Here is a 14,261-nt window from a genome sequence, read left to right as displayed (position 1 = left end):
CAGAATAAAATATCTAATAACAATAATAATAAATAATTATAAAAATACATTAATAATAATACATAAATTAAAAAAATGCATTTAAATTACATTTCCAACTAAATTATACAATTTCGGTGCAGGAGCACGACTAAGAAAGCAGCAACCATAAAATGAGCTTGACTTACACATGTATCAAAGATTAAACATTACATTTCTTGTGCACTGGAGCACTCACACCTGTGGGAATATTTTAGCAGCCGGTGGTTGTTGGGCTGACGGTGGCATGTTGGAGAAAAAATGTAAAAATCACCCAGCCCTACACTTTACACCATTTTCCTACATAGTTTGATGGCTCTAACACACTTTCTGTGGCTTTTAAACCGGTTCAAAGCACATTAACAAACTTTCTTTGTGTTGCACTCAGCTCTCTAAACATTAGGAACTTGTGGTTATCAAATGTCAACACCGGTCTCCGTCCATGAGTCCAAACGAGACGGTTAAACAAGGAACAGTTCAGATCATGTTTTCTGTTTTAACCAGTCTGAGTCAGCAGACCACTGGCTCCCCCGCTGCCCAAATAACTCTCCACTTCCTTCTGCAACAAGTCCTCCGCCAAAATGTTACTGATAGAAAGCACGACAACATGAAGTGCGTAAAAGGAAACTAACCATGTGCTAAATGTTACTCAATAAGTTATCCTCCTTTTTCTGGTGTAGAGGAACAAGCTGTGACACGTTTACTGAGATACTGTAACTGACGGCATTCATTAACGTTTCTTCACACACGCCTGCTTAATGAGCTGAACTTTAAACGGTGAAACTGGAGCTCCACGGTGATAAAGTCAGACACTTCAGTCTTGGTTTTGTTCCCTGAATGTCGAGCAAACGTCCTCCCTGCTGCTGTGAAGATCTCGTGGTGACGCTGTTTCCCTGTCAGGTGGAAGCTGTGGCCAAAAATGTTTTCTTGAGGACCATCACTGCTGTTAACCCTTTCAAAACCTGAGCAAATTGGCTTGGTTTCTTTAAAAACATGGGAGGAAGGTTACAGGCCTTGAAAGGAGTCATGAACCAGAAGTCTGCAAGAAATTAAAAAAAAAATACCTGAAAACCAGTACCATGCCCTCCCCCAAAAATGAAAAGAAAACATTTCCCTAGCTTTTTTTTTACCCTAGACTTTTTTTCCCTTTAAAATAATTTCCTAAATCTACTTATTTCTTGCAACATTTCTAACCAAGAGGCTCATTTTCCCCCGTTTTTAAAAGAATTTGCACAAAATTAATACTTTTGAAAGCAGCACAAGAAAAGTGATGTTGCTCCAAGTTTCAAAGGGTTAAGAAAACTTGAGTTTTGGCTTTCTTTGTCACAGCAGGAGATGTTCTTGTTACCAGGCTTTCATTTTGACCTGAGTTGACCTTAAGTTGGACCGGTGTGAAAATTTTCCGATATTAGATTGATATGAGTTTAACATCGGACCGGACTGATTTACCGAATATTACCAGGCGTCCTGGACTCAGGAACATGTACTGCCTTTATGTGTTACTTGGAAATATCATATTTACTGTATATATGAGTTACGAGCACGAGTGGCCCTTCAAAGTCATAAACCAGTGGGGAATTTAGAAATTTAGATAAAACCTGAGCTGTGACATTTGCGTGACGTTTCAGGGCAGCAGACACGGCAGAAAGCATGGAAACTGTCTGAACAATTGATAAAACATTATATATTTCTTTATTTTTTTTCTATTATTTACTTTTAGTAGTTGTGCATTTTAGTATTATGTGAGTATAAGTGAGGAAACACCAGAGGCTGAAAAAAAAAACAATACATAAATATAATATTAATCATGAAAATAATTCAATAAAATACAATCAATATTTTATATTTATATTATATTATTTTATATTTATTTATATTTCAGTTTTATTTTTTTATAAAATGCAATTTTAGATTAAAAAATAAAAATAAAAGGATAACATAACAAATAATAGATAAAAATGTTAAAGTAATAATAATAATAATAATAATAATAATAATAATAATAATAATAATAATTGTATAGTGTCTATTAAAACTGATTAAAATGTATAAATAGCAAATAAATAAACAGGTAAAATTCAATTAAAAGCCAAACTAGAAAGGCAGGTCTTGAGTTTTCTTAAAAAAAAAACGGGAAGTTAGTCTTTCTAACAGTATATCATTTCTAGCAAGCCTTTGTCACTCCTTCCTGTCTCTGTCCTTCTCAAGAGACATATTTTTGCTGTCAGCTGTGCACTCTGGGATTTAATGAAACGCCGGCCTTCACTGAAGCGTAACACCTGCGGTAGAAGCACTCTCAGTTCTCTGCCCCAGTGTTCGCTGGGTAAGGTCTAGAGGATTTATTTGTTAAGCTCATCACTTTCACTTCCTCTGGGTGGAAATAAAAACAGATGAAAAAATCAACAGTTAGGTAAATTAAGAGTTTTACATGAATGGCATAATGGAAAAAACCTGTTGCTTGTGCTAACCTTTTAAAACCTGGGCATAAACATGGGTGGAAGGCAGTTAGCAAATTGGGAAGAAATGACAGAAATTAGGGAGATATTTGTAAAAAATAATAGAAAATTATTTAAAAATTAGAAACAAACAAAATTCCAATCAAATAAACAAAATGGGAAGTTAAATGATAATAATAAAAAAGGAATGATGTGAAAAAAAGTCTTAAAAACTATTATAGTTCTGTAATTCAGCTCTCACTAAATTGTTTTTCCTAGCTTTAAAAAAATAATTTTCTCAATCTATTAATTTCTTGCAAATTAGGTGGAAATTAGTAAAAGGTCATTTAAAATTATTTGAAAATTATGAACAAACAAAATGGGAAATTAATATTTTTTTAAAGAAAGGAAAATAAAATAATTAAAATAATTTTAAATATTTAATTAGAATTAGAATTATTAATACAGCTCTCTGATATTTTCCCTAGCTTTTAAAAAAAAAAAATAAAATAATAATAATAATAATTTCTTGCAATTCGCTGGATAATTTATTCAAGTAGCTCTTTGCCTTTTTTGCTCCACATTTTTTCTAAAGAAACCAATCTGCTCAGGGTTCACAGTTTTAAATAGATGTGAAAGGCTTCTGAGTGCAGCAAAGTGATGTCTCAAAGGTTTCAAAGGGTTAAACTGCAACATAATAATAATATTATAGGAGTTTATTCTGCCACAGGCAGGATGGGAAAGCTCGCTCTCTGGTTATCTGAGTTTCGGGTCACAGGAGGTCTCGATGTGGGTATAGAGTGTCGCTGTGCGTGTGATCCCATGTGGAAACACTAGAGCCGGCAGGTCGAGGGTTAAATGTATTGGCGTGGACTTAAACCTGGAAGGAGATTACTCCAGTAGAAAGTTGTGTGAGTTTTGTTGGAGCTGTTTGCAGGAGCAGACGCTCTCGTCTCTTCAGATCTGCAGAGAGCTGCTGGTTTCGGCTGCGCGTGTCGCTGTCACAGCAGTTACACCAGCGCGTGCACGGGAGAGCGCGCCTGCGTGCGCGAACGCTTGAGTCATAACAGTGAGAGCACACCCTAACTGCAGGGGATTTATGGGATTTTTGGGAGTTGGACACAGCGCCCTCATGTGGACACCTGTGGACATACACAGTGTTACACCCGTCCTCTCCTTTCTTGGTTTGCACGTCCTTGATTCCTTTCCTCGCCTCCTGTCCTCGTGTTTTAGACGCAGACAAGTTTTTTCCAAATCGCTGCTATGTCTTTATACTTTTAGTCGGCACTGCAGCTGTCCTTATAAAACTATGTACATCAACTGAAATTTACCTGTTTATTTATTAACTGTTTATACATTTTAGTCTGTTTCAGTAGATGCTTTACTATTATTATTATTATTATTTTAACAATTCTATTATTTCTGTTATCCTTTTATTTTTATTTATTTATTGTTATTATTTTAAAATTACATTTGATCAAATATTAAGAGTATTTTATTGATTTATTTTACTTATTATTAATATTTTATTTTAATTTTATATTTTAATTTAATCTTTTATTTATTGGTATTATCCAGCCTCTTCTAATTCCTCACTTACGGAAGCATTTCCTCAGCTCCCGGTTTTAATGAGTACTATTATTTTAGCTCTTTAATTAATTACAAAGTCTTGTTTTTTTTCACTCACATGCTTGTGTACTTGTGTGCATGTGTGTGTGTGTCTGTTTGTGCGTGTGCTTTTGGAGGATAATTTTGGTTTTATTGTATGAAGCACTTTGTGTTACAGTTTTGCTTGTATGAAAAAAAAAATATATATATATATAAGTCTAATTGACTGATTACTGTTGCATGCAGTATGCACGCAATCGGGACTACTTCTTCATAACATCGTGCCCTGAACTTTGACCCCCTTGCTCTATATATCTGTTACCTTGGAGATAAAATGCAGTTTGTCAATCACAGCAGAGACAGAGATCAGAGAGATGTCGTTACTTTGCAATTTATCTAGTTTAACTTTTAACTTACAACTTGAAGAAGCTAATATTTTCTTTTCTTTTTTGTTTTTTTATTTCTTCGTTTTGATTATTTTGTTCACTTTCATATTATTCTTATTTTTCAACTCATCTTTTGTCGCTACAGTGCTGGTCATCCATCATTGCAGCGTCTGTCAGCCGTCAACGAGCCGGCATTATATTATAAAAATATTATTTCCAAAAACATGTTTAAATTCGTTAAATGTTCTGCACGTTTTCAAATCCAAACCACAGCTCTTCCATAAATTAACCCCTTTGACTGTAATACAGCGATATTTTTGCATAAGTCCTCATTAACTGTTTCTTCAACAACCAAATTCCTCTCAAATCATGTAAACTTTCTTTCATTTGAAACATTTCGGGATGTTATTAGGCAGTACGTTTTTTGACTCATGCATGATTTGAACCGTTTTGAAATCAGCCAGATCTTTGAATTTAATTACTTTTCTATTCACTTAAATCTTTATTAAGTCTATTTTTTCCCATTCTCTTTCTAGTAATGCTTCTTCGTCTCAGTGTGTGCGTCAGTTTCTGTTCTGTTTTTTTGTTTCCTTACCTCCGTTCCGAGAATTTAAGTGCTTTTCATGTGATAAAGAGAGTTTGGTTCTCTGAAAGTGGTTTTGTTTATGTTTCTCAAGGCTCTTTTTTGATCGATGAAGGATTTGTGTATGTTTTATATTTATTTCCCCAAACTTCCACACGTTAAGTTACATTTTAGAGTACAAAGGAGCAGCAGAGAATATAGATGAATGATTTCTACCCTGTTTATAACATTTCTGTGTCTTCTGAACACTGAAGATCTTCAGCTGAGGCTCCTGAACTTGTGCTGACGGAAACTAAACACTAGAGTGCAGTAGGTCTTTATTCAGACACATAATGGTGTGTGTGTGTGTGTGTGTGTGTGTGTGTGTGTGTTTGATCAGTCAGATAAGAGATCCATTTGTCGAGTGGACATGGTGCCTTTGTGCACACACAAACACATGCATCTGTGCAAAGACAGATTGTCCCTCATCTCGTCTCCTCTCTGATGACAAAATGCCTCACGAGCTCCCCGACTGTGCGAGTGTGTGTGAAAAAAACCCTGAAAAAAACGTAAAAACAAACACAGTCAAAACACTAATGACGAGCAAACAGCATAAATAGAACATGAGGCTTTTTTTTACAGTGTGTGTGCACATTTGTGTGTGTGTGTGTGTGCGTGGAGGGGCAGTCCTCCTTATCTGGTGTCTGTCCAATCGCAGCATGATTCAGATGATTTCCACATTGACCTCAATAGATCAAAGTGAATTCAGATGAATACTCTCATTCATACGCAGACGCGCTCTCCTCGCCCTCCTCGCCCTCCTCGCTCTCTTTGTCCCGTCTTTTTCTCCGTCTCTCTCTCCCGGACAGAAACCAGTGCAGGGTTGTGTTTAAGGACGCTCACATGTTGTCATAAATGTGAAGCCGGTTGAACACAGAAACGGCTCACAGACGTGTCGGGTGGTTTCGGCACAGACAGGTCCGTTCCACATAATTGGATGGTGAGGGAGTTAGAGGGGAGGGAGCGCCGGGGCAAATGAGGTGAGAGGGGATCTCGCCTGCCAGAGTACATGCTGTGATACACACACACACACACACACACACACACACACACACACACAAAATCTCCAGTGCTTTTCTTGTGTTTGCTGCAGCTTTGTTCCTCAGAAAAGCTCGAAGGTGAGAGGTCAAACGTTACGAAGTGAGAGCCGCAGTGATTATTCAATTAATCCATTATTTGAGTGAACTTGAGTGAAAATTCTGCAGCAATTTTGATTATCAATTAACTGTTTCATCGTTTTTTGAGAAAAAATGGACAAAAACGTGATAAAAATCCAAGTTCTTGAATGATAATCAGATTGATTTCATTCACCGTTGGACTCCGTGGCCGCCGTCATGTTGAATCAGTGAAAAAAAAAGAAAGAAGAAGATGAGGGCCGACTGTGTGGGACGCACCGTGTTCACAGGGGCCGCCGGCACTCGCTGTCGGCCCAACGTGGGCGGAAAAGCGCCGCAACTTGGCAACTCAAGTATCATCGAAATGTAACAATTTCCCACTCGTAATTCTGACTCTGGAGGGCCGTTCATGTGCTTGTAACTTGTAAATCTGGTAAATATTATAGTTCTGCTCACTAGCTGCCGCTGTGGCACAGAAGTAGAGCGGGTCGTCCACTAACTGGAAGGTCAGCGGTTCGATCCTCGGCTCCTTCAGTCAATATGTCGAAGTATCCTTCAGTTTCAGGTTGCACCGTGTACGGTAGCTTCACACACTGGTGTTTGAGTGGTCCAAAAATACTAGAAAAGTGTCATACAAGTACAAGTCCGTTAGTGAATTTACTGCATTCTTTCATTCTGTTTGCCTGACGCCGTCAGTTCGAGCGCTTTTTAGTGCGAAATATGATGAACATCAGCCACTGCCATTAGTGATCTTATCTCATTTGCCGATATGCCGATGGCGTTCAACAAAGCGAATATGGGCTGATACGGATGTGCCGCTGAAGAATCAACAGATTTATCTGTGATGAACATAATCGTTAGTTGTGGCCCTAAATTACAATTCATGTGAAGTTTTCTCATAACGCACACACACACACATGGGTGTAGAGGGTGAAGAAATGGATGAAATAAAAGTAAATTTAACGGAGAAAGAAACACAGTGACGATGACAAACAGGACAGACAAAACTTGTTTCTGCAGCCGAGATGAAACTGAAACCCGAGGGTCTTATCACACCATTTCACTTCAAAATAAAAGAAATCAGCAGACGATAACAAAGAATACAAAAAAAAAGAAAAACGCCCCGGATGATTTCAGGCGTTTCCATTTAAGAAGCAGACGTTCATCACTAGTGCACTCCGGGCGTTTTAATAATGCATAGTCATTGCTCGTCCCTGCTGCCGTCTCCCCCCAACCCCCAAAACAAAGAGGACGCGTCTGAAAAACATATAGCTGGAGAATATCGTCATCCGTCTCCGAGGAGTGCGTCCACACTTCAGAGAGCTGCTGCGGGCTGAGTGACCACACAAATGCTACATCCATATATCCATGTTAGGAAACGAAGTTTAACCCTTTGAAACCTGAGCAAACTGGCTTGGTTTCTTTTAAAAATATGGGTAGAAATGAGCAACGAAAGAAGAAATAACCCCCCAAAATTAGCAAGAAATCTGTAAAAGTATGAGAAAATTACCTGGAAATTAGTGAGAAAAAAAAAAGAAAAAAACAATTACCCAAAAAACCCAAACAAACAAGGAAATTGACTTGATTTCTTTTACAAACATGGGAAGAAAGCAATCAGCAATGAATGAAGAAATTAGCCAAAAGTTAGCAAGTAATTTGTAAACAAGTACAAGAAAATTACTAAAAAATTAGTATAAATCAATCAATAAATAAAAGATGAAAAAGATTTTTAACAAAAAATTAGAAAACCAAACAAATAAGGAGGTCAGCTTGATTTCATTCAAAAAAAGTGGGAACAACACAAAGAGCAGCGAAGGAAAAAATATACAAAAATTAGCAAGAAATTAATAAAAAGTTCAAGAAAATGACCTGAAAATTAGTTTTTAAAAAAGCATACAAGCAAATGACCCGGAAAAAGTGATAAAAATTCTAATAATTTTGGAAAATAATTTTTTTAGGGTGATAAAATATGACGACAGACATTAGTCAGAAGAGGCTTTGTGCGTAAAATAAAAAGAAAAAAAAACTGGTTTTGCCCGAATACTTAGGTTTATACAAATTACCTGCATAACTAATAGTATTGTGCTGACATTAGTATTTTATGTATTTGTTATTTATTTATTATTTACCCTCTCAGAGCCAGTGCTGTGAAAGTAGAGGAGCTCATCATTATGTGTATTTTCATTTTTTGTATTTTCTCTTTGTGTATTTTTACCTTTTTTACTCGATATGTTGAGGTTTTACCATTATTTCCAACTTTAAAATTGGCATTTCAGATATTCTGAAAGAAAAAGAAAAATATAATTAATATAATGAATATTAATTTGTCTCTTTAGTGCTGCTGACTTAACTCCATCCAGCTTGAATTATTTGTATTTCTGTGCATACTGTCTCGCTCCAGCGCTTCATTAGGCTTTTTGAAGCCACTTGTATGGAAACGCTGTCTTTATGTGCACCCCCCGCCTCTCCATCGCTCTCACGTACGCTCACAAACCAGTGGAAAACATTTTGAAAGAGCGTTGGCAGACAAGGCTTTAATTTCCAGTTTACGTTATTCTGCCTGTTAGTGGTTTGGTGCCAAGCAGAGGCGGGACACAAAAACACACACACGCTGTGAAATTAGCACTATCAACAGACCACCCCCTCCTCTATGAAGCCCCGGCCCGGGGGTGAGGGTCCAAGTGTCGGGGCGAGGGGTAGATGTGGGTGGGGCAGGTGTATCCGGGTAGAACAGAGAGGACGGAGGGGCGGGAGACGGGTGGATGTTTGATTGGCTGGTGGTCCGCCACGCTGCCTAATTACACACACTCAGACACACACTCAGACACACACTGGTCTGGCACTGACCACCAGACTATATGACAGGAAATCTTTATCCAAATTTCAAAATAAGGGCCTGCACTGTAACCACATCACATCTCTCCGATCCTCGCTTCCCTCCATTGGCTCCCTGTTTGTTTTAGAATTGATTTTAAGATTTTACTGATCACTTTTGAAGCTCGTCACGCTTCAGAACAGAAATGTTGATCCCATAAATCCCAAAGTTTATGATGGGATTTTGCCAAAATAAAACGGCCTACCCCAGCTTTAAATGAATATCTCTTTTGGTCTGGTATTGATCGATAGAGCACAGTTATGGATCGACCTACAGCTGTTCATCACACTGAAACAGCGCAGAGAGGAGGAGGCTGCGTACAGTACAGACGAGGCAGGGCGGCGGTACCTCATAGCTGGATAGTTTTCAGCATGTGGATAAATAAGCTTTTCTTCTGTATATATGAAAAATATATCTTTAGCAGCGCAGCTGCATCAGTAACAGCTTTGCAGCGGGACGCTCTCCTGTCATACGGGACACGAGGGGAAAATGATTTTACTAATGTCGGCTGCTTTGTACCGGCTGTTTTCGGGCTGACGCCGTCTTGTGCATCAAAAATCATCAGCCCACTGTAAACTACGGAAGCCCAAAGAGGGGACCATTAAATTGCATTAATAGATAGATAAAAATCGATTTATCGATTTATCGCCCAGCCCTATTTGCAACGCTTAATCAGTGTGGATGTCAGATTAAATTTTGTAAATCAGACAGACATTTGAATAATTGGGCTTCAGTATGTGTATGAAATACACTGAGTTCCAGAAAAACCATTTCCATCCAAATCTGGTTAACATTTTGTTCAATATTCAGCTCCGTCCAGGATGTCGTGATCGTAACAGTTAACGCAAATTCAACCAATTCCCGTGAATTCTGTGCCACCTCGCAATTTTGTCAATCACAGCAACTTTTCTGCAGATTTTACCAATCATTGCAGCTTCCAATGATTTAACAGGCTCACTTTTTTGTGTCTGGTTGTAAAACTGCAGACATGCATGAACTTCTTACCAACCAACATTACTGTAAGAGACTGTGCAAGTCAAGTTCCTGCAAAAAATTAACTCTTTTGCACCATGTGCAATGTTTTGGCTAGCACTTATGAAGACTACATGAGCACAAGCATTTTTTCATAATGCATGGCATAAGGCTTGTTAAGGGTTTTTCAGTCGAAACACTGCAGAGAATAATCTGATTTCCTGTGGGAGTGGATGGTGCAGAGGACCTCTAACTCACATTTGACTTTGTGAAGCCTAAATATGCCTTTGAGCATCATGCGGTACAGTCGGGTTCTCACAGCAGGGTTTCATGCATGATCAAAGGGGCGTATGGATTTTTTCTTTTTTTGTGTGTGTGATGTGGTCCATATTTCTGTATTTCTGTGTCTGTCTTTGAAACCTGAGCAAATTGGCTCAATTTCTCGCTCTCTCTCAAAAAAAGTCAAAACCTAAAAAAGAAAATTTCCTGAAAAGAAAAAAAAAAAACCAAAGTTAAAAAAGAAAAAAAAGAATAATACCTTTAATACCTAATACCTGTAAAAGTGCTTGATAATAAAATAATTCTGTAACATAATTTTAAAAATGTCACTTTAATAATTATTATTATAAGTATAATTTTGTGCTATTTTTTTTCTTTTCCCCTTGGACATTTTCCCCAGCACTTTTAGTTTTCTAAATCTACTAATTAGCAAAAACTGAGTAAAAATGAATGAAAAAAGGAAAAAAAGAAAAAAAGGACAAAAAATAAGGAAATGACCTGGAAAAAGTGCTTAAAAATTCCGTTATTTTGTAACATAATTTTAAAAATGTATTTTTTATAAATATAAATATGATCTTCCCCTGTTTTTTTTTCTCTTATCCCTGGATATTTTCCGCTAGCTTTTAAAAAATAAATTTCTCAATTTACTCAATTTAAAGTACAAGAAAATTACCAGAAAAATAGCAACAAAAAAGGGAAAAAATAAAAAAACAAACAAGAAAAGACCAGTAAAAAAGTGCTTGGAAATTATAATAATTCTGTTAAATCATTTTTAATATTTAATTAGAACTATGACAATTCCTTTCTTTTTAAAAAATAATTGTATAAATCTGCAAATTTCTTGCACTTTTTGGGACATTTCTTACCATATTGCTCATTGCCTTTTTCCCTCAGATTTAAAGATTAATACTCTTGTGCGTCTTAAAGCAGGAAAAGAAAGTGATGTCGCTCCAGGTTTAAAAGGGTTAAACCAAATCACTTTCATTATTCTTTGCAAATGTCCAAAAAAAGGACACTGTGGTTGATTTTAAGCTTCCACCTGAAGGTGAACCGACACAAAGGGCCTCTTTTCCTGGAAAAAAAAAAAACAATTTCAAAATGGAGACATTTAAAATTATGATCACCTGAGGTCGAGATCTTATCCGCCCATATAATCCACCTGCTCGGCCTTTACCCTCACACACACGTGCACACACACACACACACACACACACACACACGCACACACACACACACACACACACACACACACACGCATGGAGGACTGAATGTTGACCTTTTTGGAGAATGAACCGTTGCTGGTGTGTTAAGCTTTGTTGTTGTGCTGCAGAGAGGCAGACGGCTCCCCCGAACATCTGCAACTCCAGATACTTGAGCTGCTCTCACCTGAACCAACTGTGCAAACTGGCTGACTGTGTGTGTGTGTGTGCGTGTGTGTGTGCGTGTGCGTGCATTTGTGTGTGTGTGTGTTTTCTCTGTGTCAGTGGGTCGTAGAGACAGTTAGTAATGGCCCTTTTTACAACACAGCTTGACTGCCTATTAATATTTGATAAATATACGTTTGTGACGCTCCAGGAAGATGAACATGGTGCGTCTGCATATATGGAGTGTGTGTGTGTGTGTGCGTGCGTGTGTGTGTATGTGTTTGTGCATGGCACGTGTGTGTTTGTGTTTTCTTTGTTTGGCTTTGCCCCTTGAATGATGAGATGTTAAGGAGTGGGGGGGGGGCAGCCCAAAACCCCTAGAAGACAGGTACATGCACACACACACACACACACACACACACACACACACAGAGAAATGCTGGTAGAGCTACTGCTGTGTGTGTTGTTTTTTATGTGTGTGTGTTTGTGTGTGAGAAAACCCCCCTATTGTCCCAGATTTAAGACAAAGGAAGTGTGAGGCGGTTCAGTAGATGAATCTATTTTTGATGAGGTGCCACTCATCAACCCTGCGCCTTCCTGGCATCCCCTTTGCATGAACCTCTGTGTGTGTGTGTGTGTGTGTGTGTGTGTGCGCGTGCGTGCGTGCGTGCTCTGGAAACCTTGAGTTTGTGCATGCTTTTGTAACGTCAGTGTGATTTTCCTGCTTCATAATGCAACATCTATATTAATTAATAACCCCGACACATGCACACTGTAACAAATGGCTGCAAAAATACGGCCAAATTCCAACAGTAGTGTACATTTTTTCAAAATAAAGTAAAACATTATCAATTTTGATGCTTTTTTGAGGCAATTTTAAAAGTAATGTACAGTGTAAAAAATACAGTAAAACACTGTAAATCTTGATGCTTTTTGGAGGCAGTTTTAACAATAATATACAGTTTAAAAAAATACAGTAAAACATTGTAAATCTTTTGTAAACTAATTCTAACAGTGCCTTTTTTCAATATACAGTAAAATACTAGAAATCTTAACATAATTAATTAAAAAAAATGTGAACATAATTTACAGTTTTTTTTTCCTTCCAAAATGCAGTAAAACTCTATTTCTTAATGCTTTTTGAAGGCAAATTTTAACAGTGATTTACATTTTTTCCCCCAAGATCACAGTAAAACACACATAACTTGATTCTTTTAGAGCAATATTACACTGTAAACCTTAACCTTTACTGTATTGACACTATAAAATATCGGTATGATGCTGATAAGTACATGTGGCCAAATTCTAACAATTATGTACGGTTTTATCAAAATACATTAAAACACTGTAAATCTTGCTGCTTTTTGGAGGCAATGTGATTTCTGTAAAAATATAGCCAAATTCTTACAGTAATGTATAGGGTTTTTTTTTTTTAATTAAATTATTATTTTTTTTTTACAAAATACAGTAAAACAGTGAAAATATTCCAATTCTATCAGTAATGTATTTTTTTAAGTAAAACACTGTAAATCTTGATGCTTTTTGGAATTTTTGCAATATTACGGCTTTAAAAATAGTTTTTATAAAATGCAGTAAAAAAACCCCTAAAAATCTACAGTAAAAATACCACCAAATTCTAGCAGTAATGTGCAGTAAGAGCCAATATTCCACTGTAAACCTCATTCTTTACTATAAAATACTGTAAAGAAACGTAAAGGTAAAATACTGTTAAAGTAATTTCGGGTATTGACTCTGTAAAATAACAGCAGGATGGTTTACTGGAGTTTGACAGCAGGTTTGTCTCAGTGCAGACTTACATTAAATACCTCGACACACAAACACACATATATGTCCTCTGGCGAGACGGGCGCGGGGGACGTCCTGTCGCTGGATGTATGTGTTTGTCTCCTCCAGCTGGCACATAAGGGCTGCGGAGCCAGACAAAGAGCGGTGCTCGGGGCCCGGTGCTCTGCTGCTGAGGGTGGACAAGGAGGGGGGGGGCTCCTGTCAGCTTTTGTGTCCTAATTGAAGTTTTTCTGCCTCTCAGTCCTCCTCGTCTTTCCTCCCCCCTGCTGGTTAGAGGAGGATGAGGGGGGGAGGAGTGGACCTGACAGGGGTTTCATATCGAGCTTTGTTGCTGCTGCCACGAAGATGCTCGCCTCTAATTTCTGTCTGTAGCACGTTTGCAAACGTAGAGGTGGTTAAAAAGAGCGGGTGCCGTGTGGTGATGCCATCAGCCGTCTGTGGGAGCAACAGGAGAGCTAACGTGCTCCGTTAAAAACTGACAGACTCATCGTTTGGAAATCAATAAAGCAGACCGTCAAATTCTTAATTGATTAAGGACAAAATGATTTGTTTGCGTTCCCAGCTTGGCGGAGGTTTTATTGCAATCTTATGTTTTCATGTCTGTATGTGCTGCATCTGCCCGTTTATTCTGCGTACGGCGTATCAAATACGCAGGTCTGGGATTTTAGGATGTTTGTAGGATTTTAGGACGTTTCTGGGATTTTATGACGTTTTCTATGATTTTAGGACATTTCTAGGATTTTGGGACGTATCTAGGATTTTAGGACATTTCTAGGATTTT

At 37.7% G+C, this 14,261-nt stretch overlaps 1 protein-coding gene across 1 annotated transcript in view; it reads left to right on the top strand.

Annotated features, from left to right (window-relative positions):
- Positions 1-14,261, top strand: part of abr (ABR activator of RhoGEF and GTPase) — a 206,390-nt gene that overhangs the window by 13,629 nt on the left and 178,500 nt on the right. The window lies entirely within an intron of this gene.

This window comes from Plectropomus leopardus, chromosome 15, assembly GCF_026936395.1.
Source record: "Plectropomus leopardus strain MGB_pleo_1.0 chromosome 15, ASM2693639v1, whole genome shotgun sequence".
Classification (NCBI taxonomy): Eukaryota; Metazoa; Chordata; class Actinopteri; order Perciformes; family Serranidae; genus Plectropomus; species Plectropomus leopardus.
Note: the sequence above shows the minus strand (reverse complement) of the source record. Positions and strands in the feature narration are given on the sequence as shown.